The sequence below is a fragment of the Spinacia oleracea genome, chromosome 3 (assembly GCF_020520425.1).
Source record: "Spinacia oleracea cultivar Varoflay chromosome 3, BTI_SOV_V1, whole genome shotgun sequence".
NCBI classification, from domain to species: Eukaryota; Viridiplantae; Streptophyta; class Magnoliopsida; order Caryophyllales; family Amaranthaceae; genus Spinacia; species Spinacia oleracea.
Genome location: NC_079489.1, coordinates 99,323,100 through 99,350,923, shown reverse-complemented (window position 1 = coordinate 99,350,923; position 27,824 = coordinate 99,323,100). Strand labels below are relative to the sequence as shown.

The window sequence follows — 27,824 nt, the reverse complement described above, 5'->3', positions numbered from 1 at the left end:
AAATGTTGGATTAATTTTTTTACAAATTGTCCTTACTTTTATTCTCCGCCCTCTTTTATAAGCAATTTATGTATGGAAAAAATATTAGTTTATAATTATGGCAATAATAGATACCACGTAATAATAATTTTGCTATATATTTTTTGGTAATGTTTTAGGTACAATAATAATTAATATTTGGGTCAATTTAGCATATTACGCATATAAAATATGCATATTAGATGAATAAATTAAATGAGCATGTTCAAAATTTAATAATTATGCAGTACTTTAGGCTATATTCAGTTAAATATTTTTTTAAAAAATTAATCACTCCGTACATGCACGGGACCTTATCTAGTTACTCTCTATTTCTGTGTATTCTGATTACGAAAGGAAAATAGATCGACCATGTGCATTTTTTTTTTCCAGAAAACAATTCGGAAATACAAGAATAAAATACGTGGTAGATGTTAAAATTAAAATGTGGAAACGGTCAAAACAATGTATACATTTTGTTTAGAAGGTTAAAAAGAAAAAAAAACAATGCATACATCGGGAAACACAATATTGGTATACCGTATATCTATATTATTACAATCCTACTTGCATGGAACAAAGTATTTTAGGTATTTTACAGCATTTAAAGATGACATGGACCAGCACTGTTTACGTGATCCGAAAAATCGCGTGGCCCATATAGTAACTCTTAAGTTGATATAGTTGTACTTATAATGTAATATAGGTATTCTATTAGTTATACAATAACTTTTAACATTACAACTATTAATATATGTGACATAATTACTGCAAAGATCATATAATAACTCTTACGTTGATATAGTTGTACTTATATGTAATATAATCACTCTAATGGTCATGCAATAATTTTTTTTATATATTTAGTTATTATTGTTATTACATACAAAGAGTAACTACAGAATTAGAAAGAGTAATTATATATGTAAAAGAATAACTATATATTTATTCTTGTTTTTCTGCTAGTATACTTTCATCACAAAGAAGTGAAATACAACCATGTTGGATTCAAAGCAAATAAAACTACTACATTGACAGAGTTCTATGACATTTTTTAAGCTACGATAATTCGCTGGATTTGTATTTGTATTCTTTCTGCCAATTGAAGAGATAGCAAGCCACCAAAACCAATTTCTTCAACAGCTTCCTTCTGATGTAGTTAAAATCTTTTATTCATTTATACAATGGACCATTAGAACATTGTGTATCAAAAGTATACCTGAAAATAATAAATAATATATACCACTACAACAAAATAAGCTTTTAATAGCGCTTTTTTCAATGAAAGACATCGCTTTTAAAGCGCTGTTAATTAACAGCGCTGTTAAAAGAATCACAACGCTTTTTAAAAGCGCTGTCATTTTTTCCTCATTTAGCAGCATTCAATATATAAGCGCTATTAAAGCTTCAGTATGGCGGGAAATTTTGTGATTAATTTAATTTAAATTAATTAATAGCGTGTAACTAAAAAGCGCGGTTGTTTAAGTGCATTTTTTAACTTTTGTTGGGCTCTTTTTAAATTTTAAATTTTAATTATTAAATACCTGTAATAAAATATAAAATCATTTTAGAACCTACACAGAGTAATCAAATTGAATATATATAAGATCCAACTTCATTTCTATCATATCAAATAAACGTCTCGATGTCTCGTACATAACTTAAAATCATATATGCCTAAATACACAGTACAATAAAAACACACTAGAAAACAGAAAGAAGTATCGTTTTCATATAGTACTTCTTTTAATTTCAAACCAATAAAATTAAATTAAAACGTTCTAGAGAAATTCTAGTCGAAAAACATAATTATGCATCGCAATATTCACACGAGAAGAACATGACGCGTCCATTGAGCTCTGACTTCATCAATTTGTCCTTGATCATAATTCGGAACATTGCAATCATGAAAGTACTACAAAATGAGAAAATTAACATAATTAGTGACAATGCATATAATAATGTCTAGGCTTAATTGAACAAAGAAAAGTACATACATCTTCATGTATCTCATGACATAATATCCAGAATCCATGACATTCTTTTGCCGAGGACACTACACAGGCAAAATACAATCAATTAGTTTTGAATACTTGACGCCCCAAGACGTGGGATTAGCTTGGGTTGAACTTTTGATTCAGCCTCAATTTCTAGAGGAGGAACGAAGATAACAGAAAAAGAAAATGGAAGAATTTTACTATTGTGTTCTTTGGTTTGATAAGATAGTACCATGAAGCAATCTCCTCTTTTCTTTGGTTTGGTTTAATGGTTTTATAAGAGATAGACTACTTCAACTTCTTCAATTAAAATTTGCGAATTTTGCATCCATGCTTGGAGTTAACATCTACTCCATTACTCTGAATAATGTCTAGGCTTAATTGAACAAAGAAAAGTACATACATCTTCATGTATCTCATGACATAATATCCAGAATCCATGACATTCTTTTGCCGAGGACACTACACAGGCAAAATACAATCAATTAGTTTTGAATACTTGACGCCCCAAGACGTGGGATTAGCTTGGGTTGAACTTTTGATTCAGCCTCAATTTCTAGAGGAGGAACGAAGATAACAGAAAAAGAAAATGGAAGAATTTTACTATTGTGTTCTTTGGTTTGATAAGATAGTACCATGAAGCAATCTCCTCTTTTCTTTGGTTTGGTTTAATGGTTTTATAAGAGATAGACTACTTCAACTTCTTCAATTAAAATTTGCGAATTTTGCATCCATGCTTGGAGTTAACATCTACTCCATTACTCTGGATAATTTTTTTTAAGGACTAAAACTATGAGTTACCCATCTAACAAAGTTCCTTCTTTGACCGTGGTGAGCGGGTTTGCATCTTACCCTTGCAATTCCAAAGAGGTTGTTCCAGTTGACCGTTGCAGGAAGTTAAGTAAAAAATTAAGTCAGTCCCTCATAATTCCAGAGTCGAGAATAATAAACCTTTGACTCACAGAGTAAAATAGGCAGCCATGTGTATATGTTTTAGCATGATAAACAGAAGAGTTAATGAAATGAATGATAAAAACTTTTTTTTCTTTCTGTACATGGTGGACTATAGATGAGGAGATGATCCATGAAAAAATCAAGAATTTATGATGACTTTTTGTCAAACAAGGTTGTCTATTTTGTTACCTTTTTATTATGTTGAGCTATATGTTGTCATGTGACCGTTGGCCAATCTCGCTAGGAGTGCGGCAATCATCCTACATACTGTTATGCAAACATTACTAACGATATGAACCATTTAAATTACAAATATCATCATGCATCATTCCGTTCTTTTACTACCTATCCCTTCCAATCAAAAAGCTTGTGTTTTGTTTAGTACTTCGTATAATGCATGAGGCTGCTCTGCAATCTGATTTCCTGTGTTTGTCTCACCAAAATGTGCTTCCTGAAGCAACTGTAAAGCGTATAAACCTCACAAAGTTTTGAATAGAGGACTTTACTGTTGCTGGTTGTATGTACGAGAAAGAACGGGTGCCCCATTAGTAACCTTTTATCTTATTGAAATAAAGCCTACATTATTTTTCTGTTCTCCCATGGCCTAGTTAGTCAAACTGAAAATTGCTAGTATTAGTTACCAAATAAGTCAAGCAGCTGCCAGCTTATGACTGGATAGGAATCAGGAAAGCTTAGCTTAGGTACACATTAAACCATGCGGTGATTTCTAATACACCTAATCTATTTCCCATTAAACAGAATTTTCCATTCAGTTTCCAAGAAGAAGAGAGACAAAACCCAGGTGACTTGGTTTAGTTCTTTTGCTACATAAGCCCCATTGCTGATAGATACTATGGGATCCCTATAACGTTTTGGTGCATCGCCTCAAAGAATTTACTAGTTAGCTTAGATGAACTATCACATATAGCAGCATAAAGCCTAGTTTGAGAGATTATCACTACACATAGAGGAAATTACACACTTGTGCTATGAGTCAACATATACCAACAACTAAATCAATATCTAAGTGAACCCCATGTTAAAAGTATTATATGAGAAGGGCATAGACAATAACCTGACAGTCTGGACAGTATGGATTCCAACAAGAAGAAAATCTCATAGTTTCCGAGCAAGCCGTAATACCTATGAGTCAAAATAATAAGCACTATTCAAGTTAGCATATAAAATCCAAATATATACAATAGAAAACTAAAGAATGAAAAATGGAATAACATATGCTAGCGAGACAAGATAAATACAAATACCATCAAACAACTTAAAATCAATTTAAGTAATCATTGGTTGAATCGACAATCATAAGCTATTGATACAAAACAGTACTCAGTCTTATTGTTTTCCCCAATTTCTTCCATGATTTGTAGTTCAAGACTGTTTTTTTACTCAAGAAATACCAAAGAAAAATACGAATTAATTAACATGCTTTCCTAAATTTACCATCACAGGCAAAAGAAAAAGGGGGAAAAAAAATCTAATCAGCATTTACAAGAATGCAGTAATCTCATAAACATGGAAGCTCTGAAACGTAATTCTTACCTTGTGCAGGACACTCGATTGAGAAGGTGTTAGATGCTGAACAAACTCCTAAATCGGTAATGGTGGAAAACCCTAATCAACAAGAATGAACATAATTTGAGAATTTAATCAAGTACAAATTAGTTCAAACCCTAAATCGAACAAATAAAAGTTGGGGGAAAACAACAAAACACAAACCCTAACAAAGAACAGTAAGAAACCTTAAATAATTGATAATTCAAACTCACAATTGATAATTCAACCACAAGAAGCCGGGAAAAATGTTCGCCAGATATTAATCTCCGCCGAGAAGCATTCGATGGAGAAGAAGATAAATAAGAAAATATCTGGATTTAGATTGAAGTGAAATCTGTAAATTTGGATTTGAGAAATTTCGCTTTGAGTCGAGTTGGATTGGGATTAAAATTTTGAATTCGGATTGGGATTAAACTCTTGAATTCGATTGGGAATAGATCCTTAACCGTTTAAATCGTGGTGGGAGAAGGAAGGAAGAGGTAGAAGTCGTAGAACGTGGGAAGGGTTTTGGTTTTAGCTGTGGAGTGCTTTTGATAAATACTAATCTGTATAGTTAAAGAAAAGCGATGATTGTTTTTATGCATGATTTCATAATACTTTTGATAAATACTAATAACAGGCTAACATCATTTACAGAAAAGCGTTGTATTATATTTAGTGAAAATTTAGATTGCTTTCAATAACAGCAATGTAAAATAAAGTTTTGTTAATTCATTCTAATAATAGCGCTTTTTGATAAACGCTATTAAATAGGTGCTGTTAATTAATGTTTTTGTTGTAGTGATATCAACTATATATGTTGACTATTTAAAATATTTAGTTACTATTATACATGATATAGTGACTCTTACTATTAATGATGATCATACACTTGCAGAGTTGCAAACATAGTTATTGTTATAGCCATATAGTTATTGTCATCATAATATAGTAACTCTTATTATTAATAATACAGAGTAGAAAAAAAGGTCATATAAAGAACATAATAATACACATAGTAACTATTTTTTGTTTTTTTGAGGGGAAAGAAAACCTAATGCATTAATTTAGGGACAAACCGGTTGAGAGTACATTTGGAGTAACCTTCGTAGGACAATGATTCACCCATACTTGTACTAACACAGAGTAATTATTCAAACATATAGTTACTATTATACATTATATAGTCAATATTACTATTATTGATGGTCATATACTCATAAATTTGCAAACATAATTATTGTTATAATCATTTAGTTATTGTCTTCATAATATAGTTACTCTTATTATTAATAATATAGAGTAGAAAAAAGAATATACAAAGAACATAATAATATACATAGTAACTATTTCAAACATATAGTTAATATTATACATGATATAATCACTATTTCTACTTTCTGTCCCTTCATACTTGCCCTGTTTTCCTTATAAATTTGTCCCTTAATATTCGCCCCATATCTATATATGACATAGTTTTACTAATATTATATCATATCTCTCACTTAACCATGGACCCACATATATTCTTACTTCCTAAAAAATATTGAAAAAATTCAACCTCCACCCCACCCCCACCCATCTATTTGACATATTTTCCACTAACTATATTAAAATACCCAATTGTCAACTACCACCAAATAAATTAATAAGTCAAGTAAATTACCTAAAACTCTGTTCCGGTCAAACCAGGGCGAGTATTAAGGAACGGAGGTGATGAGCGACATTTATGTCTCTCTAAACCTATATTTTCTTATCCTTTTATCTAGTTTTTGTTCTTATTTCATCCTTTATCTTATGATTTTTACTTCTATTTTTAGTTTTAGGTTCACTCCTAATAATTCTTAGTTTTGATCATAGTTTTATTTTGTTATTATTCGTTTATTTTATTTTTGTAGGAACATGGACGGATTTAAAGGAAGAAAGGAGTTTCCAGAAAAAAAATCATGTTTGATGAGCGGTGCGCCCGTACCCAAATTGGTGCACCCGCACAGGAAGGAAAATAATTTTTTTTTTCTGTTTCCAACAAAAATCATGTTTGCAGAGCGGTGCGCCCGCACCCAAATTTGTTCACCTGCACAGGAAGGGAAATGCCTTATTTACTGTTTCCAACAAAAATCATGTTTGTAGAGCGGTGCGCCCGCACCCAAATTCCTGCATCCGCACAGGAAGGGAAATGTCTTTTTTCCTGTTAAAAAAAAATCATGTTTGCAGAGCGGTGCGCCCGCACAAAATCTAGAAAAGTTGCAGAAACTTTTTGAAATCTCCATTTTCATCTTTCTAGAGCAGTGCGTCCGCACTCCTTTTGGTGCGCCCGCACTCCTTTTGGTGCGCCCGCACCTTCATCGTAACTTTGGCTTTGCTGCTTTCTTTCACTCATCGGTGCGCCCTCGAAGGCCCATGTTTGTGCGCCCGAACCCATATGGTGCACCCGCATCGTAGTCTTGATTTCGTATTTTTTAGTTTATTTTTTATGTTTTTGGGAAAGGGTATAAATACCCCCTTTTCCCAATTTTGGGGGGAACTTTTTTTGTTCTAATTTTATGAGTTCTAGAAGTTTTAGAGAGAGAAACACTTAAATTAGATAGCATATGATAGATTAGAATTATGTTTTAGGCTTTAATTCCGCAAGTTTAAACACTTTAATTTTACTTTTAGTTCATCAATTATGTAGCTCTTTTGAGGGAATTTTCAGATTTGTTCTTCAAAGTTCTTCGCATTTTGAAATTTCAATTTCAAGCTTCATTTGGTATAATTCTTTACTCTCTTCTTTATTTTGTTCTTAGAGTCTTTAAATGTTTCATAGATTCATTTATACTTTGATTTCATGGTTGATTTTTCATGATTAAGTTTTGTTCTAGTTTATTCTAGCTCTAATCATGCTCATTGAATAGTTTATGATCTAGAGATTAGGGGTGAAGCTTTGGATGTAGAATTGAGGATTTTGGAGATTATTTTGTGATTGTTTTGTGATTAAATTGATTAAATGATGTTTGATTCCATGTCTATTTATTTTAGGATTAGCTAACCTAAATTACTAGAATGTTGGAGTGTTTAGTTTCGAATTGGCGCGAGAGCGTGATTTGTTGCTTGCATTACTTTGGCTTGTTCGTTCATGAGTTCCTCTTTGAAGCTTGATTGTGTTAGGTTATGATAAATATAAATCATATATATTTCATGCGGAAAAACCATAAAGCCAGGAATCCAAATTAATTGCCACATAACAATTAGCATAATTTAGGATGCATACATTTGTAGCGTGCTCTCCCTAGCTGCTCCCGAACCGAACAAGAACAAGTTTAGGACTCCAAGTGTAGTCCCTCATTAGATAGTCCACAGCACGTTCGGATCCACCTTAGATTTAATTAACTAGACTTGCACCTAAGGTATTATGAATTATTCGAATATTTGAGGCAATATTAACGTTAGTTTTAATCCTTAAACCTAGGTGAATAGTTGAAATTATGTGTTCATAAATTGTGAAAGCCATCCCATATTTATAGGGTAGGAATAATGGAATTAGAAGTCTACTAGGATTCAAGTAATCTAAATATATTAGAATTAGACTTTAGTTGAACCTAGTAACTTTTAGGAAATTAATCTTTTTAAACTAATCCTAATTGTTTAAGGATTCAATGCATGCACGAACTTCAACATACACACGAGCACGTACCACAAGAGTGCAGGCCATGCCCGCGCATGCGGAGAAGCCCATGGCTAGCTCGCAGCCCACGAGTGCTCGCAGCCCATGGCTTGCTCGTAGCCCGCGTGTTGCTCGCAGCCCAAGGGCGCGCTGGGCCTGGCCTTGCGCTGGGCCTTGCGTGCCTTTGGCTTGCTAGGCGTGGGCCTGGCCTTGTGCTGGGCCTTCGTCTAGCAAGCTCGTCCGATGTTTATTTCGTACGACGCGCTTCCGATTAATTTTCCGATTCCGGAATTCATTTCCGATTCGAACAATATTTAATATTTCCAATTCCGGAATTAATTTCCGTTTCGAACAAATATTTAATATTTCCGATTCCAATAATATTTCCGATTTTGACAATATTTCCGTTTCCGGCAATATTTCCGATTCCGGCAATATTTCCATTTCCGATAATATTTTCTGATACGTACCATGTTTCCGTTTCCGGCAACATCTACGACTTGGATAATATATATATTTCCGATACGATCCATATTTCCGTTCCGGCAATATCATCGTTTCTGGAGTATTCATAATTTGCCTTTTGACGATTTCAGCTCCCACTAGAACCGAGATCCGTCGATTCCGAATATCCATAAATGGAGTATTTAATTCCTTTAAATACTTGATCCGTTCACGTACTATTTGTGTGACCCTACAGGTTCAGTCAAGAGTGACATGTGGATTAATATTATTAATTCCACTTGAACTGAAGCGGCCTCTAGCTAGGAATACGGTTCACTTGATCTCACTGAATTATTAACTTGTATAATTAATACTGAACCGCATTTATTAGACTTAGCATTAAATGCATACTTGGACCAAGGGCATTATTTGCTTCAGTCTCCCACTTGTCCTTAGGGACAAGTGTGCATTTCCTAATTCCTTTGTCGCTTGATGCTTGCTCTTGAACATAAGGTAAGAGTTGTCATCGTTATTATGTCCAGAGGTGTTTCTCGGTTTCAGAGTTCAAATGATCAAATAAACAGATAATCATAGCCTATGATTCATCTGAGCACGGCCATGCATTTTACAGTTTCTAGCTCTCCGAGTGGCCTTGTACAACTTTCAGCATCTCATCCCGATTTATGGGAGGACAATCCCAATCTTGCGATCTTGAGATTAGACTTCGTTTGATAGGTGATTACCCGAGCGTTGTCTTTATAGCCTCCTTTTATGGTGCGACGGTTGACAATGTCAAAGTAATCAGTTTTCAAACAAGTAATCTCAAATCACTCAGGTATTGAGGATTAGTGTCTAATAATTTTTAATGAAATTTACTTATGACAGATTTTCATCTCTTACAGTAAAGTTTCATAGGTCTGTCCGATACTAGTCTTCCCAAAGTAAGTATCTATGAAAATGATTACGACATTGCCATGTCCACATAGTTCAAGAAACAGAACTACTAGTCATCTTGCATTCTAGTCGTCTAACGTTTTCTATGCGTCCATCTTTGTAGAAAACTCCGACCAGGGACCATTTTCAACTTTTGACATTCAAGTTCACTTGATAGACATTTCTTAGTCACATGACTGGTCCTGACAGTCTATCTTGAATATATCGTCAAATTGAAAGGACTCATCATTTAATAAACCAAAAATTAAATGGAAAAATGAATTCTATTCATTTCTATGAATGGTTAACCAATAACGTTTTACAAATTATTTAAACTCTAAAACTTTAAAACATTAAACAAGGACATCAAAGCCATTCTCCAATATGTTTGATTCCCATAGCTGCAGTGTGCGAGTTGTGCTTCGCCTGCGGCAGAGGTTTAGTTAATGGAACTGAGATGTTGTCGTTAGTTCCAATCTTGCTTATCTCGACTTCTTTTCTTTCAACGAACTCTCGTAGAAGGTGAAATCTACGAAGTGCATGCTTGACTCTCTGGTGGTGTCTAGGCTCCTTTGCCAGTGCAATAGCTCCGTTATTATCACAATACAGAGCTATTGGTCCTTTAAAGGAGGGGACTATACCAAGTTCACCTACGAACTTCCTTAGCCAAATAGCTTGCTTTGCTGCTTCATGTGCAATAACGTACTCTGCTTCAGTTGTAGAATCTGCAATGGTGCTTTTCTTAGCACTTTTCCAGCTTACTGCACCTCCGTTGAGGCAGAAGACAAACCCAGACTGTGAGCTGAAATCATCTTTGTCGGTTTGGAAACTTGCGTCCGTATAGCCTTTAACAATTAATTCATCATCTCCACCATAGACCAGGAAATCATCTTTGTGCCTTTTCAGGTACTTAAGAATATTCTTGGCAGCAGTCCAATGTGCCTCTCTCCTGGGTTTGACTGGTATCTGTTCGTAGCACTGAGTGCGTACGCAACATCCGGGCGTGTACATATCATAACATACATTATTGAATCAATCAATGATGTATATGGAATCCCACTCATTCGTATACGCTCATCTAGTGTTTTTGGGCACTGAGTCTTGCTTAGATTCATTCTATGAGACATGGGTAGGTAGCCTCACTTGGAGTCTGCCATATTGAACCTTTCAAGCACCTTATTGATATAAGTGCTTTGACTGAGTCCAATCATCTTCTTAGATCTATCTCTGTAAATCTTGATGCCCAGTATGTACTGTGCTTCTCCTAGATCTTTCATCGAAAAACATTTCCCAAGCCAAATTTTGACAGAGTTCAACATAGGAATGTCATTTCCGATAAGTAATATGTCGTCGACATATAATACCAGAAAAGCAATTAATTTTTCTCCCACTGACCTTCTTGTATACACAAGATTCGTCTGCGTTCTTGATGAAACCAAAGTCACTGACTGCTTCATCAAAACGTATATTCCAGCTCCTTAATGCTTGCTTCAATCCGTAGATTGATTTCTTAAGCTTGCATACATTTTTAGCATTCTTTGGATCCTCAAAAACCCAAGGCTGTATCATAAACACAATTTATGTTAAAACGCCGTTTAAGAAAGCGGTTTTGACATCCATTTGCCATATTTCATAATCGTAATCTACAGCAATTGCTAACATTATCCGAATAGACTTTAGCATTGCAACTGGTGAAAAGATTTCATCGTAATCCACATCGTGGACTTGCCTGTAACCTTTTGCAACCAATCTAGCTTTGAAAACTTCTAGTTTTCCATCCTTGTCCTTTTTCAGTTTTAAAACCCATTTGCTTCCTATGGCTTGGTAGCCATCTGGCAAATCGACCAAATCCCAAACTTGGTTTTCAGACATGGAGTCTAATTCAGATTGCATAGCTTCTTGCCATTGCTTGGAGCTAGGGCTCGTCATAGCTTGTTTGTAAGTTGCAGGTTCATCACTTTCAAGTAATAGAACTTCATAGCTCTCGTTCGTCAAAATACCTAAGTACCTTTCCGGTTGAGATCTATATCTCTGCGATCTACGCGGGGTTACATTTCTAGATGGTACTTGATTCTCACCAGATACTTCTAAAGATCTATGAGTTTGATCCTGAATGTCATCTTGAGCATTCTCTAGAGTTTGTTGTTCGACTCGAATTTCTTCGAGGTCTACTTTTCTCCCACTTGTCATTTTGGAAATGTGATATCTTTCCATAAAGATACCATCTCAAGCAACAAACACCTTGTTCTCAGATGTATTGTAGAATTAATACCCCTTTGTTTCCTTTGGATAGTCCACAAGGATACACTTGTCAGATTTTGGTTGAAGTTTGTCTGAAATTAATCGTTTGGCGTATACTTCACAACCCCAAATCTTAAGAAAAGACACTTTTGGAGGCTTTCCAAACCATAACTCATATGGAGTCTTTTCAACAGCTTTAGACGGAGCTCTATTTATAGTGAGTGCAGCTGTGTTTAGTGCATGTCCCCAAAATTCTATTGGAAGTTCGACCTGACCCATCATTGATCTAACCATGTCTAGCAAGGTTCTATTCCTCCGTTCCGACACACCGTTCCATTGAGGTGTTCCAGGAGGAGTCAATTCTTATAGAATTCCACATTCTTTCAAATGGTCATCAAATTCATAGCTCAGATAGTCACCGCCTCTATCAGACCGCAGTGCCTTAATCTTCTTGCCTAATTGATTCTCTACTTCACTCTGAAATTCCTTGAATTTGTCAAAGGATTCAGACTTATGCTTCATCAGGTAGACATAACCATATCTACCTAAGTCATTAGTGAAAGTGATAAAGTAGCTGAAACCACCTCTAGCATTTGTACTCATTGGTCCACATACATCTGTATGGATTAAACCCAATAGTTCAGTTGCTCTTTCTCCAACTTTAGAATTCCTTCCTTTTGAAGTCTTTTTATGCGCTTTATGTTTATATGGCTTAATCGACAATGCCACAGATAGGTGAGATCTGAATCATTCTTTTTGGCCTTTTTGGTATTTATGTTATAAACTTGTTTGTCGTGATCTAATAAATAAAGTCCATTGACTAATCTAGCATATCCATAAAACCTTTCTTTAAAATAAAACGAGCAACTATTGTATTTTATTAAAAAGGAAAATCCCTAAGCATCTAAGCAATAATCAGAAATGATGTTTTTAGTAAGACTTGGAACATGGAAACTGCAGGGGGGGTTTTTTCCGTTTCCTACAAGGGGGGTTGGCACGCGGCGGTTCGTTTAGAGAACAGTTGAATTGTTTTTGCACCTCGAAGGAGTCGCCACCAAACTTTATTTAAGGTCCCGTTTGGGAAGACTACAAAATGAGTCTTTTTTTGGATAAGGCCTTGAATCCTTGTAACGGATGGGTGAGATCCGGGCTCGAGAACGAAAATGCTTATTCGGCGAGCTTTAGAAATATTCAAGTACGTTGGCACAACATTATTTCGAAAATAAACCCTAAGATTAGATTATGTGGGTTTAAAATTTAGAACAAAATAGAATTTCTAATTGTACGGTGGTCACTTTGCTTTAAAGATTGATTTAAGGAACCTAAGGCCGGTTTGTCCAAAAAATATCTTCGTTAAGCGTGAGTAACCTTTGTATTTTGTTGTATTTAGCATGTTGGTGATGAAAGCGATAAAGCACATAAAGCAACATCACAATACTAAATAAAGTGCGGAATTAGTAAATACAAGAACCCCTAGAAAAGGACTAGGGAGTAGGTCCACATTGCCTAGAAATGGACTAGGCAAGTAAAGGTGCGGAATTGAAAGTCCGAAATTGAAATTGCGATACAAAAATTGCGGTATTGAAAGTGCGATATTGAAAGATGCGATATTGAAATTGCGATATTGAAAGGTGCATAATTGAAATTTGTACTTGGGCACATGAGATTCGAACGCCAAGAGGCTCCTTAAAAATAAGTGCGCCCGACACGAATACAAAGCCAAAAATCTCAACTTGGGAGAGGTTTCTCAACCCAAATATCCTAGATTTTGCATGTTAAACTTTAAATTGAAAACGTGAATGTTGAAATGTTTGAACTTGAAATGATTAAAATTTGAACTTGAAATGATCCTAGTTTAGAGAGGTAGTTATGAACAACCCTAAACATGGTGGGATCTTGAAATTTGAAAACTTGAACTTGTATATTGAAAAATGGAGTCTTGATTCTCAAAAGACTAAACCTTTAAATGGTAAAAGGTGTCATCTTTGATTACTCCACACTTGAAGGTGATTCTAGTTCAAAGAGATGAATGTAAGCAACTTTGAACATCCTTGAATCTTGAAAGTTTGTATTTTGTATTTTGAAAAAGTTCGTATTTTTGAAAAAGCATGTATGATTGTTGCAAGTGGTGTTTTTTATGGCAAAAAACACCAACTTCCTAATCATTTGAAATCAAAATAGCATGAATGATTGAAATGGGATTCGGATTTACCTAGTTAGGCTTAGGCACGAGCTCCCAATTGCTTTTGAATTTAGGAATTTTTGTATGTGTTTTTGAGGTGTTTTGGAATTTGTATTGTGAGGAGTAATGTCGAAATTACGACGTTGTATGTGTTTCTCTCCCCCTTTTTTCGATGGAAATGAGGGGTATTTATAGGAGGGAAATGGTGCAAAACTCCAGCACACGCTAGCGCTGGGCGCTGCTGACGTGGCCTGAATGCCGCCAAAAAGGACGGAAAGATGTCGTCCTTCATTTGTCTTGTATGGGTGTACCTTCGTACGAATAGTATGATGTTTGACGTGTAGTGTTTTCTTGGAGGTTAAGACTTGAATTTGCGTCTAAAAACAATGCCAAAGATTAGTGGAACTCAAATCAAGAGATTGATTTGAACATAGTAAAGTTCTTTATTGTTAAAGAATTGTTTGTTTTAATCAAGCATATTGACTCAACCAGTAAATGACCATTTTATTCAAATAACAAACAAACATTGTTTTTGTCTTTATTGAATGTGAGTCTTTCTGTGTTTGGAAACAAAAATTTAGGTATGCTGATTATGGAATAAAATAGCCATTAAGTTCCAGCCTTGAAAGGACTTAAAACAAACTAGATGACCCTACAACTAATGTAGCAATGCCATGCTTCATTTCCCGTTTGTAGGCCATTAGTGTAGCCTAGCTTCCATTGTTTGAGTTATTACCGAAGTAAGAACCTCAAGCGGTATATGATACCAAGGAAGTTTGATTGCTAGGTCACTTCTTTTTAAACATAAACTTATAGGTAGAAACGGAATTGTAAATTACTTTTCACTTGTTCCTTGTTTTCCTATTTCTTGTACCCTTTCTTATAGTCTTAAGAATTGAATTCTCTAGTGTTGACTTTTATACTTTGTTTAGACATGTCTAATGTCACTCCAACAAAGTTCTTACCATTTTATGTTGAATATTCTGTTTCAACTAGATGATCTTACCAGAAGCTTCTAAAGTTCTCTAAGCATCGATCTATTCGAATGTCTAGGGACTAGACTCATTCGAGAATTAAATGGACAAAGATATTAGGTTGTTAACCATTAGTAAAGCTGAGCGTTTAAACTCAATGCTTTATAATCTCAAAACTACATTGTATTTTGAATTCACAAGCACCAATCGGTTTTCCATTCGACTTTGACACTCGAAAACAACCATAAAAGTCGCTATAAGAAACGTACATTTTAAATTGCTCATTTTTCTCTCATTTTCGTGAATCGTTCTTGGATTCACTACCAATCGAGGAAATTTACTGTTACCTTTCTAAAAGGATTTCCTGCAGTGCAAGATATTTAATTATAAACAATAATTAAAACATACATTGAAGCATGCAAAGTCTAAACATTTATCATGAATAATAACTTGAAAATTAAAGCAATCATGCAATTCAAACAAGTTATTAGCATTTTATTCGAATTTATTGTTCCTGCAGGTGTGAATAAAATTATTCCAAGACCCTAAAACAATTGAAGAATTAAGCACATTATGTATTTAGACTCAATTCTAAAATCTTTTAGGTAAGCAAAAGCCTTTTGCTAATAGTCTAGAAACTACTCTTGGTTGATAGGTACGTCTAAGAACTTATTAGGTAAACCTATAGATTTTGCCACGACATAAAAGGACTCCTTACTTATATCGTTGAGTTTCACCAAAACTAACATGTACTCACAATTGCTTTTGTACCTTACCCCTTTAGAATCAATAAGTAACACCTCCCTATGGCGGAAAACTATTACTAAGATTGATGTAAAGTTTATCCAAGTAAGTGTTATTTTGGCATGGCACCTTCTTACTCAATTTTTAAGTTTGGAACTTAAGGCTCTTACTATGTTGGTTAGATTTTAAGTGAACTAAAATCCTTAATCATGCAACACAATCAAGCCACAATCTCATGCATATTTAAGACATAATTAAAAGCAATAAATATCTTAAAGCATGCATAAGATAAATGTGATCTAGTATGGCCCGACTTCATCTTGAAGCTTCAACTTCAAAGTCCGTCTTGAAAATGGATTGAAAACTCCGTCTTGAATTTCACCATGGGAGGCGTCATTTTCTTCAAATAGGATAAGCTATAATTAAACTAATTACAACTATTTGATGGTACGCAGACCATATTTGAATTGAAAAACAAACTTTGGTGCATTAGACCAATTACATTCAAATTAATGGTATGCAGACCATATTTTCTATCCTATTTGGGCCATACTAGTCACTTCATAACCTGCAAAACAGTACATATACAATATATACCATTCACCCATTCATTATCATGAATGGCCAACATAGATGGTTAGTAAAACACGTTATGCATCACATAAATATTTGCAGTAATTAATCAAGGGCACCAATAATCTACCAATTATTCAGTCCGTATTAATTCTAATCAAGTTGTTTAACCTTAAAGGATTTGTAGACCTAATCAAGAGTTCATGACTAAAAAAATGCTCCCACTTAAACCAATAAATTCATATGCTTTACTAATTTTAAACATAAAAATGTATTTCTAGTCTAACCGGAAACATACAAATTTAATTAAAATTTAAAGCTCATATAAATTTATAATTGAATCCACTTATTTAATTTATTTTCAGTTGAATTAAACGAATTTAAATTAATTCAAGGTTTAATTTTAGTAAAATAATTAGTATAAATTAAATTTATAATAATTATAATATTCAAAATTAAAATCCGAGAAAACAATTTAAATTATTAATTTTAAAGTTAATTAAAATTATTTCCGAACAAAAAATTTTCAAATTAAAATTAAATCAAACCAATCGGGTCAAGACAAGCCCATGGGCTTGCGCCCATGCCTCGTCAAGTCCAACAAGCAACAAACCCCTTGCCACTCGATTGATCGTACCGCAAAGCCCAAGCAACAACGCACCAATGCGCCAGGCCCAGCGAGCCACGCTTGCGCGCAGCCCACTCGCCCATCGCCTTGGCGCGCTGCTGGGCAACGCTTGCTGGACAGGCCAGCCAACACTGCCCACGTGCACGTTGTGCTACGTTTGTCGCTGCCTTGGCTACTGCCTTGGCGTGCTGCTGGGCGAGGCAACACACGTTGTAGCGCAGCATCCATCGCTGCCCACGCGTGCTTGACTTGCTCGCTGCTCTTGCTCGCCCATCGCCCCATCGCCCACGCTGCACACGGCACTCGACACAAGGGCAGCGTGTTGCCTTGTGCTCGTGCGCCATGGCCCTTGCTCGCTGCATTGTACCGCATGGGCGACGAGCTCCCTTGCTCGTCGTCGCATGCCCGCACTATACAACACCCCTTAAGGGTAACACGTAGCTTCCATTGCTTTGTGCGTGCAAGTTTTATGGGCGATTTACATAAAAATTTAAAATATTTAATTCAAAATTAACGACAAATTAATAAATCATATTAATTTCATAATTTTAGGGCGAAAAATCGAAAATTTATTAATCAATTAATTTCCGATTAACATGGATTCAAATCTAGGTCATAAAAATTAAAAATTTATCACAAATTAATAATTTTTATGGTGGTTTTTAATCATGGGTACCTAATTAAATAATTAATTATGAAAATCAAATCAATTCTAAATTATTCGAATTTCAACAAATTAATCATAATTACAAATTAGGTTGTATAATTAACAAGTCTAGGCATTCAAACTTGTTAAACATATACTGTAGGTCAATCAAAAATTCAAGATTTATCAACAAGAATCGCAAATATTCAATTTAACATCTTAAATTTACAAACTTTTGCGTTCGAAAAACTAAAACCTCCGAAAAGTCATAGTTGGTATCACTCGATTTCGTTGAGTAACGAAGAAACTGCCAAAAAACTGCGTACATATAATTAAATAAACGCAATTTGCAATTAATTATCAATTACGAAAATTAATCACCCCTTTAAATTGTTTGCAAATTTGTAAAATTTAACCATGTTAAGCAATTTATAAATTATGCAAAAAAAATAATAGGCTCGTGATACCACTGTTAGGTTATGATACATATGAAAAACATAAATCATGCGGAAAAACCTAGATGCCAGGATACATATTAATTGCACATAATCATATAGCATAATTTAGATGCATACACTTTGTAGCGTGCCTTCCCTAGCTGCGCCCGAACCGAACAAGAACAAGTCTTTAGGACTCCAAGTGTCGTCCCCTCGTAGATAGTCAACAGCACGTCCGGATCCGCCTTAAGATTGACCAACTAGAATCGCCCTTAAGGTACTATATATTTTCGGCTAATAGGGCTAGAATATGGCTGATTTTTCTATTGAAAAATCTTAACTTTTTTATTGTTTGAATACTTGAAATTGTGTCTCCATAAATTGTGACCCTAGGCACCTATTTATAGAGTTATGGAAAAGGACTTGGAATCCTATTAGGATACCAATTTGTTTAATTAGAATCTCATTAAAACTCTATTAAACAAATTCTATCTTTATTAGGATTAGGATTTAATCATATATAGAACGAATTCCGATAGCTTTAGGATTCGTACAACACGCACACGAGCACTGCACGAGCACCACACAGCCCACGCGCATGTCTCGCGGCCCTCTCGAGCTGCACGGCGCCTTGGCCCAATGCTCGCAGCCCATTTGCTGAGCGCGCGCGCCATGCCTTGCTAGGCCTAGACTTGTGCTGGGCCTGGCGAGGCTTTGGCGTGTGTTGATGCGTGTGGCTTGCTGGGCGAGGGCCTGGCTTCGTGTTGGGCGTTCGTCTAGCAAGTCTCGTCCGATGCTAATTCGTACGATACGCTTCCGATTAAATTCCTGATTCCGGAATTCTTTTCCGATACGAACAATATTTAACATTTCCGATTCCGGAATTAATTTCCGTTTCGAACAAGTATTTAATATTTCCGTTTCCGGAATTATTTTCCGATTCCGATAATATTTCCGATTCTGACAATATTTCCATTTCCGGTAATATTTCCGATTCCGGTAATATTTCCATTTCCGATAATATTTTCCGATGCGTACCATGTTTCCGTTTCCGGCAACATCTACGACTTGGATAATATTTATATTTCCGATACGACCCATATTTCCGTTTCCGGCAATATCATCGTTTTCGGAGTATTCATTTCTTGCCTTTGACGATCTCAGCTCCCACTGAAACCAAGATCTGTCGATTCCGAATATCCATAGATGGAGTATTTAATGCCATTAAATACTTGATCCGTTAACGTACTATTTGTGTGACCCTACGGGTTCAGTCAAGAGTAAGTAGTGGATTAATATCATTAATTCCACTTGAACTGAAGCGGCCTCTAGCTAGGCATTCAACTCACTTGATCTCACTGAATTATTAATTTGTTAATTAATACTGAACCGCATTTATTAGACTTAACATTAAATGCATACTTGGACCAAGGGCATTATTTCCTTCATTTACATCCTTGTTGGCATCAATCCAACGATTCAGGGCTGCCTGAGTGACCCCGTCGCCTGCGGCTTCGGGGATCGCCTCTTCTAGGACATACTCCTTTTCTTCCTGCATAAGAACTATTTGCAAGTTCCTTTGCCAGTCAAGGATGTTTTTCCCGTTCAACTTCTCCTTTTCGAGAATTGATCGGATGTTGAATGAATTGTTGTTTGCCATTGTAAAAACTATAATTAAAAAAGAATAAACAAATAAATAACCATTCACAATTTCTCTTAATAAACTTAAATTCTAGCATACATGCATAATTTATCATTTATTAAGCATTTTATTCAAATTATGTGATCCGGCAGGTGTGAATAAAATTATTCCAAGATCCTTAAATCATTGAAGAATTAAGCACATTATGTATTTAGACTCAATTCTAAAATATTTTAGGTAAGCAAAGCCTTTGCTAATAGCCTAGAAACCACTCTTGGTTGATGGGTACGTCTAAGAACTTATTAGGTAAACCTATCTCATTTGCCACGACATAAAAGGACTCCTTACTTATATCGTTGAGTTTCACCAAAACTAACATGTACTCACAATTATTTTTGTACCTTACCCCTTTAGGATCAATAAGTAACACCTCGCTTAGGCGGAAAACTATTACTAAGATTGATGTAAAGGTTTATCCAAGTAAGTGTTATTTTGGCATGGCACCTTTTAACTCAATTTTTAAAGTTTGGAACTTAAGGCTCTTACTATGTTGGTTAGATTTTAAGTGAACTAAAATCCTTAATCTGAAGGAAATAATGCCCTTGGTCCAAGTATGCATTTAATGTTAAGTCTAATAAATGCGGTTAAGTATTAATTAACAAGTTAATAATTCAGTGAGATCAAGTGAGCTGAATGCCTAGCTAGAGGCCGCTTCAGTTGAAGTGGAATTAATGATATTAATCCACAACTTACTCTTGACTGAACCCGTAGGGTCACACAAATAGTACGTAAACGGATCAAGTATATAATGGAATTAAATACTCCATCTATGGATATTCGGAATCGACGGATCTTGGTTTCAGTGGGAGCTGAGATCGTCAAAGTCAAGAAATAAATACTCCAGAAACGATGATATTGCCGTAAACGGAAATATGGATCGTATCGGAAATATAAATATTATCCAAGTCGTAGATGTTGCCGGAAACGGAAACATGGTACGTATCGAAAAATATTATCGGAAATGGAAATATTGCCGGAATCGGAAATATTACCGGAAACGGAAATATTGTCAGAATCGGAAATATTATAGGAATCGGAAAATAATTCCGGAAACGGAAATATTAAATATTTGTTCGAAACGGAAATTAATTCCGGAATCGAAAATATTAAATATTGTTCGTATCGGAAATGAATTCCGGAATCGGGAATTTAATCGGAAGCGTGTCGTACGAATTAGCATCAGATGAGACTTGCTAGACGAAGGCCCAGCACGAAGCCAGGCCTACGCCCAGCAAGCCAAAGCGCCGAATTACACGCTGCCAAGCCACGCCAGGCCCAGCCCAAGGCCAGGCCCAGCGAATGGCCTTGGCGCGCGCGCGGAGCTGCGACATGGGCTGCGACGAGTGGGCTGGCGCTGTGCGTGGGCCGTAAGGCCTGCGTGCGGTTCTAGCGTATCACTCGAAGTGTGTTACTCGAATCCTAAGGCTACCGGGATTCGTCATATGATTAAATCTAATCCTAAAAGATTTAGTTTATTTAATTAGAATCCTAGTAGGATTATAATTAAATAAATTAGTATCCTAATAGGATTCCACGTCCTTTTCCATAACTCAATAAATAGGTGCCTAGGGTCACAATTTATAAGACACAATTTTCAAGTATTCAAACAATAAAAAGCTAAGATTTTAAGTAGAAAAATCAGCCATATTCTTGCCCTATTAGCCGAAAATATATAGTACCTTAAGGGCGATTCTAGTTGGTCAATCTTAATGCGGATCCGGACGTGCTGTGGACTATCTACGGAGGGACGACACTTGGAGTCCTAAAGACTTGTTCTTGTTCGGTTCGGGCGCAGCTAGGGAGGGCACGCTACAAAGTGTATGCATCTGAATTATGCTAAATGATTATGTGTAAATAATATGTTTCCTGGCTTTATGGTTTTTCCACATGATTTATGTTTATTCATATGTATCATAACCTAACATTATCATGAAACATAATCAAGCCATAATCTCATGCATAAGTAAGACATATTTAAAGCAATAAATAACTTAAAGCATGCTTAAGATATAAATGTGATCTAGTATGGCCCGACTTGATCTTGAAGCTTCTACTTCAAACTCCGCCTTGAAAATGGATTCGAAACTCCGTCTTGAATTTCACTATGGGAGGCTCCATTTCTTCAAATAGGATAATCTATAATTTAAACTAATTACAACTATTTGATGGTACACAGACCATATTTAAATTAAAAACTTTGGTGCATTAGACCAAATTTACATTCAAATTAATTGTACGATGATCATATTTTCTATCCTATTTGGGCCATACTAGTCACCTTCCATAACCTGCAAAATAGTGCATTTACAATATACCATTCACCCATTCATTTATCAATGAATGGCCCACACAGGTTGTTAGTATAACAAATTATGCATCACATAAATATTTGCAACAATTAATCAAGGGTTCCAATAATCTACCAATTATTCAACCCTTATTAATTATAATCAAGTTGTTTTAACCTTAAAGGAATGTAGACCTAATCAAGAATTTATGACTAAAACGCTCCCACTTGAACCAATAAATTTACATGCTTTACTAATTTTAAGCATAAAATTGTATTTCCTAGTCTAACCGGAAACATACAAATTTAATTACAATTTAAAGCTCATATAAATAATTATTTGAATCCTTTAATTTATTTTCAGTTTATTAAATTAATTAATTTAAATTTAATCAAGGTTTTAATTTTAGTAAAACAATTAGTATAAATAAAAATTATAATAATTAGATTATACAAAATTAAATTTCGAGAAAAAATTAAATTACGAATTTTAAAATTAATTAAATTCGTTTTTCAACTGAAGATTTAAAATTAAATACAAAGCACATCAATCGGATCAAGACGAGGCCATGGGCTTGCGCTCATGCCCCGTCGAGTTCACAAGGCAGCAGCGCCCCTCGACTGATCGCACAGCAAGGTACGAGCGGGCCATACGCATACGCAGCCAACCCAGCAAGCCACGCATGTGTAGGGGGTTTTTTTTTTGGTGCAAAACTTGTTTCCCGTTCTAAAACTTTGGACATCCTTGAATCTTGAAAGTTTGCATTTTGTATTTTGAAAAAGTTTATATTTTTGGAAAACATGTATGATTGTTGCAAGTGTTGTGTCTTAATGATTAAAAAAACACCAACTTGCTAATCATTTAGAAATCAAAGAAACATAGTTGATTAGAATGGGATTCGGATTTACCTAGTTAGGTTTAGGCAAGAGCTCCCAATTGCTTTTGAATTTAGGAATTTTGTATGTGTTTTTGAGGAGTTTTTGAGTTGTATTTTGAGGCGTAATGTCAAAATTACGACGTTGTATTGTTGTTCTCCTCCCCATTATGCTGAAAATGAGGGGTATTTATGGGGGGATCGGAATGGGTGCAACGCGCCAGCACACGCCAGCGCAGGGCGCTGGACCAGCGCAGTGAGCTGCTGACGTGGCTTGAATGCCGCCAAAGCAAGGACGTAGGCTTCGTCTTTGTGTCGTCTTGTAGTGTTGTATCTGTTGTACGAATAGTACTAGGTTTGGCGTTTTGTATTTGCTTGGAGGTTAAGGCCTCATTTAGCGTCTAAAAACAAGCCTTTCTCGGGTTTTGAATTCTGGTTTTACGGGACGGGGCCCGGCATGCTCGGTTTTGTGGGTCGGCTCCCGAATTTGACTTGCCTAATATGATTTTGAGTGGAAAAGGCCTAGATGAGATGGGATGGTCTACTAGATGAGATTGTACTTGGATTTTGAAATTGGATTTGGAAAGTTGTATTTTATACCGAGAATCGGAAGGGGAACAGTCTCGGGGGTTGGATTTTGGAAGTATTCTTAGCAATTGGGATTTCTGCCTGGAGTTATTCCAATCACCTAGTAAGGATAATGGTATCGTCATCATCCCATAGGAGAGACACAAATTAGGTGTCTACAGAAGCCCCCACTTTTACTGAGCGTTCGGTTAGGAAAGCGCAAGTCAAAGTATTTCGAAAGGGACGGAGAATGATCAAGATGTTCTGCAATCCAGACCACTCTTTTTACGCCGGTACCTGCATAAAACATGCGTTAGAAAAAAGGATAGAGTCTACCTCGGTGCGGTTGGTGATGACTCCGGTTTGTACTTGTATTTTTCCGCCTTCAGTTCAGGACGGATTTGGCATCGAAAATTTTGAATCTTGAATTTTTTTGAATCTTGAATTTTCAAATTTGAACACCCGGAGTTGATCCGTTGGGGATGTGCTTTGCTGGGGATAAGAAGTTTTTACTGGCCCTTAAAATTTTGAAATTTCGACTGACTTTCCCGGAGCTTGGATCCGTTGGGAGTTGAACGCCTGAGTCGTTGTATTTTTTGGACTTTGTATTCTTGAAATATGCATCTGTTTGTACTTGGAGATACGGGTGTATACCCGTTTTTTTGATGGATGGCCTGATGCGATGTTTGATGCTTGGCGCGGAAGACCGTAGCAGCAAAGGACGTGCAATCAGCACGAGAGACCGCGCGCTGAAGATTCGCGCATGCGGTGGGCAGCGCTGGGCGCTAAGGCGGCGTATGGCGCGGGGTTGCACTATATAAGTTCCCCTTGCCGTGCCATTTTGAGGAGCAACATCTTGCTTTCTTGCTCTCTTTCTCTCTCAAAGGTCGAATTGTCTTCCCTTGGTCTTGTTCTTGCCTTATCCATGTAAGTATTTCATGTTTTTTCTTATGAAATAACTCTCAGATTGCATGTAGTTTTGATTTTCTCATACTTTGAAATGATGATTGTATGCTTAAGCTTCTTGAATCTTGTAGAAGACTGTTTGATAGCCACTTGAAGTTGAACTGTTGGAACTTGTAGTTTTGAATTTTTTTTGAAAGTTTTCTTGAATGTATATTTTTGTATCGGCTTCGGCTTGGATATCCTAGGCGTTTATGTAGAACTTGTATACCTGCTTTGGCATGGATAGCCTAGGCGTTGGTGTTTGAACCTTTATACCTGCTTTGGCGTGGGTAGCCTAGGCGTTGGTGTTGAACTTGTATCTTGAACTAGAGGTCCACTGGGGATTTGTCTTGAATCTTAGGCTTGTATAGGATAGCCCCCAGTTTAGAATTTTTACACCTTGTACTCCACTTGATTTAGTATGCCTCGTCACACTTAGAGAAAGCTCGCCGAGTCGTCGGTGGTTCGAGCTGCTGAGGAGGACGCTTCGGATGATGAAGCGGCGGCAATAAACGCGCAAGACGGGGGTATGGTTCCCCGGGATGCGCCTACTTTTGCTGGTACTGGTTGGAGCCCTTTCGACCTGGTGTTTCGGCCGAAGTGGCACTTGTCTCAGCGGCCTCGCGCTGGCATGGTGAGTCTTCTACTGCGTTTTGAATTTGTATTTTCTGGGCCTTGGTGGAGGTTCAGAGGGCTTTTAAAGCTCTTCGTACTGATGAGGAGGCCATGGAGATTTGGTCGCAGACGGGCCTGGCCGACTTCTGGCGTACCATGGGAGGCACATCGAGGAGAACAGGGATCAAGCCCCGACTGTGGGCTTTGTTGGAGCGGTGGTGGGATACTACCAACACCTTCCACCTGTCATGGGGGGAGATCACCATTACCCCCTTTGAGTTTGCTATGATAAGGGGTCTTCCTTTTTCTGAGAGGAACATGACCTTTGATCCGGAGATGACGTGGCGCTCTGCCGCTGCCAGGGACTTGCTTGGCCCTGTTGTTGACTTGTCAGATGACGATGCCCATGCTTCTGTGACGGTGATCGTGGAGGCTATCTGCGGTGTGGGTGTATCCGCGGAGCAGAGGGTTAGGCTCTTTCTCCTAGCCTTGGTGAGCAGAGTGATGGTCCCGAGTAGGAACAGTCGGGTGCACATCAGGTTCCTGGCCGTTCTGAGGGACTTGAGAGCTGTTTAGAGCTATAACTGAGGTGGCTTAGTGTAGGGGGTTTTTTTAGGTGCAAAAACTTGTTTCCCGTTCTACAAGAAGGGCGGTTCTTTAGAAAACTGTAGAATTTTTGTACCTCGAAGGAGTCGCCACCAAACATTGTTTAAAGTCTCGTTTGAAAAGACCGCAAGTGACTCTATTTTGGATAAGGCCTTGAATCCTTGAAACGGATGGGTGAGATCCGGGCACGGGAACAAAAATCCTATTCCGCGAGCTTTAGAAATATTCAAGTACGTTGGCACAACATTTTTCGAAAATATACCCTAGATTAGACTATGTGGGTTTGAATTTAGAGAAAATAGAATCTCTAATTGTATGGTGGTCACTTTGATTTAAAGATTGATTTAAGGAACCTAAGGCCGGTTTGTCCAAAAAATTATCTTTATAAGCGTGGTGTAACCTTTGTACTTTGTTGTATTTAGCATGTGCGGTGATGAAAGCAATAAACAAAATAAAGCAACATCACAATACTAAATAAAGTGCGGAATTAGTAAATACATGACCCCTTAGAAAAGGACTAGGGAGTAGGTCCACATTGCCTAGAAATGGACTAGGCAAGTAAACATGCGGAATTGAAAGTGCGGAATTGAAATTGCGGTATTAAAATTGCGGTATTGAAAGTGCGGTATTGAAAGTGCGATATTGAAATTGCGGTATTGAAAGGTGCGATATTGAAATTGCAATATTTAAAGGTGCATAATTGAAATTTGTACTTGGGCACATGAGATTCAAACGCCAAGCGTCTCTTTAAAAATAAGTGCGCCCGACACGAATTCAAAGCCAAACATCTCAACTTGGGAGAGGTTGCTCAACCCAAATATCCTAGATTTTGCATGTTAAACTTGAACTTGAAAGCTTGAATATTGAAGTTTTGAACTTGAAATAATTGAAATTTGAACTTGAAATGATTGAAATTTGAACTTGAAATGATCCTAGTTTAGGGAAATAACCATGAACAACCCTAAACATGGTGAGATCTTGAAAAATGGAGTTTTGAATCTCAAAAGACTAAACCTTTAAATGTTAAAAGGTATCATCTTTGATTACCACATGTTTGAAGGTGATTGTAGTCCAAGAGGTGATTGTAAACAACTTGAACATCCTCGAATCTTGGAAATTTGTATTTTGTATTTTGAAAAAGTTTGTATTTTTGGAAAACATGTATGATTGTTGCAAGTGGTGTTTTTTAATGATTAAAAACACCAACTTGCTAATCATTTAGAAATCAAAGTAACATAGTTGATTAGAATGGGATTTGGATTTACCTAGTTAGGTTTAGGCAAGAGCTCCCAATTGCTTTTGAATTTAGGAATTTTGTATGTGTTTTGGAGGAGTTTTTGAGTTGTATTTTGAGGCGTAATGTCGAAATTACGACGTTGTATTGTTCTTCTCCTCTTCATTATGCTGAAAATGAGGGGTATTTATAGAAGGAATGGGTGCAAGGCGCCAGCACACGTCAGCGCAGGGCGCTGGACCAGCGCTGGGCGCTTGGTGACGTGGCTTGAATGCCGCCAAAGCAAGGACGGGGAATCCGTCCTTGTTTCGTCTTGTAGTGTTGTACCTGTTGTACGAATAGTACTAGGTTTGGCGTTTTGTATTTGTTTGGAGGTTAAGGCATCATTTAGCGTCTAAAAATAAGCCTTTCTCGGGTTTTGAATTCCGGTTTTACGGGACGGGGCCCGGCATGCTCGATTTTGTGGGTTGGCGCCCGAATTTGACTTGCCCTATATGATTTTGAGTGGAAAAGGCCTAGTAAAACCAATGGGATGGTCTACTAGATGAGATTGTACTTGGATTCTGAAATTGAATTTGGAAAATTGTATTTTGTACCGAGAACTGAAAGGGGAACGGTCTCGGGGGTTGGATTTTGGATCTTGAATTTTGGAAGCATTCTTAGCAATTGGGATTTCCGCCTCGAGTTATTCTAATCACCTAACAAGGATAATGGTATCGTCATCATCCCAAAGGGGAGACACAAATTAGGTGTCTACAGAAGCCCCCACTTTGACTGAGCGTTCGGTTAGGAAAGCGCAAGTCAAAGTATTTTGAAAGGGACGGAGAATGATCAAGATGTTCTGCAATCGAGACCACTCTTTGTACGCCGGTACCTGCATAAAACAGGCGTTAGAAAAAAAGGATAGAGTGTACCTCGATGCGGTTGGTGATGACTCCAGTTTGTACTTGTATTTTTCCGCCTTCAGTTCAGGACGGAGCTTCGCATCGAAAATTTTGAATCTTGAATTTTTTGAATACCCGGTGTTAATC

At 36.6% G+C, this 27,824-nt stretch overlaps 1 long non-coding RNA gene across 5 annotated transcripts; it reads right to left on the bottom strand.

The window, feature by feature from the left end:
* Positions 1-1,602: 1,602 nt before the first annotated feature.
* On the bottom strand, positions 1,603-5,119 carry LOC110783463 (uncharacterized). Of its 5 annotated transcripts, none has more exons than XR_008930779.1 (7): positions 4,751-5,119; positions 4,524-4,595; positions 4,045-4,112; positions 3,315-3,429; positions 3,159-3,236; positions 2,016-2,074; positions 1,603-1,933 (listed from the first exon to the last, which is right to left on the bottom strand). It is a non-coding gene; the product is annotated as an uncharacterized lncRNA (long non-coding RNA). The 5 variants fall into 5 exon arrangements; XR_008930778.1 differs by lacking the exon at positions 3,315-3,429 and adding an exon at positions 2,419-2,477 and having other exon boundaries at positions 4,751-5,117; XR_002532071.2 differs by lacking the exon at positions 3,315-3,429 and having other exon boundaries at positions 4,751-5,116.
* Positions 5,120-27,824: the final 22,705 nt, after the last annotated feature.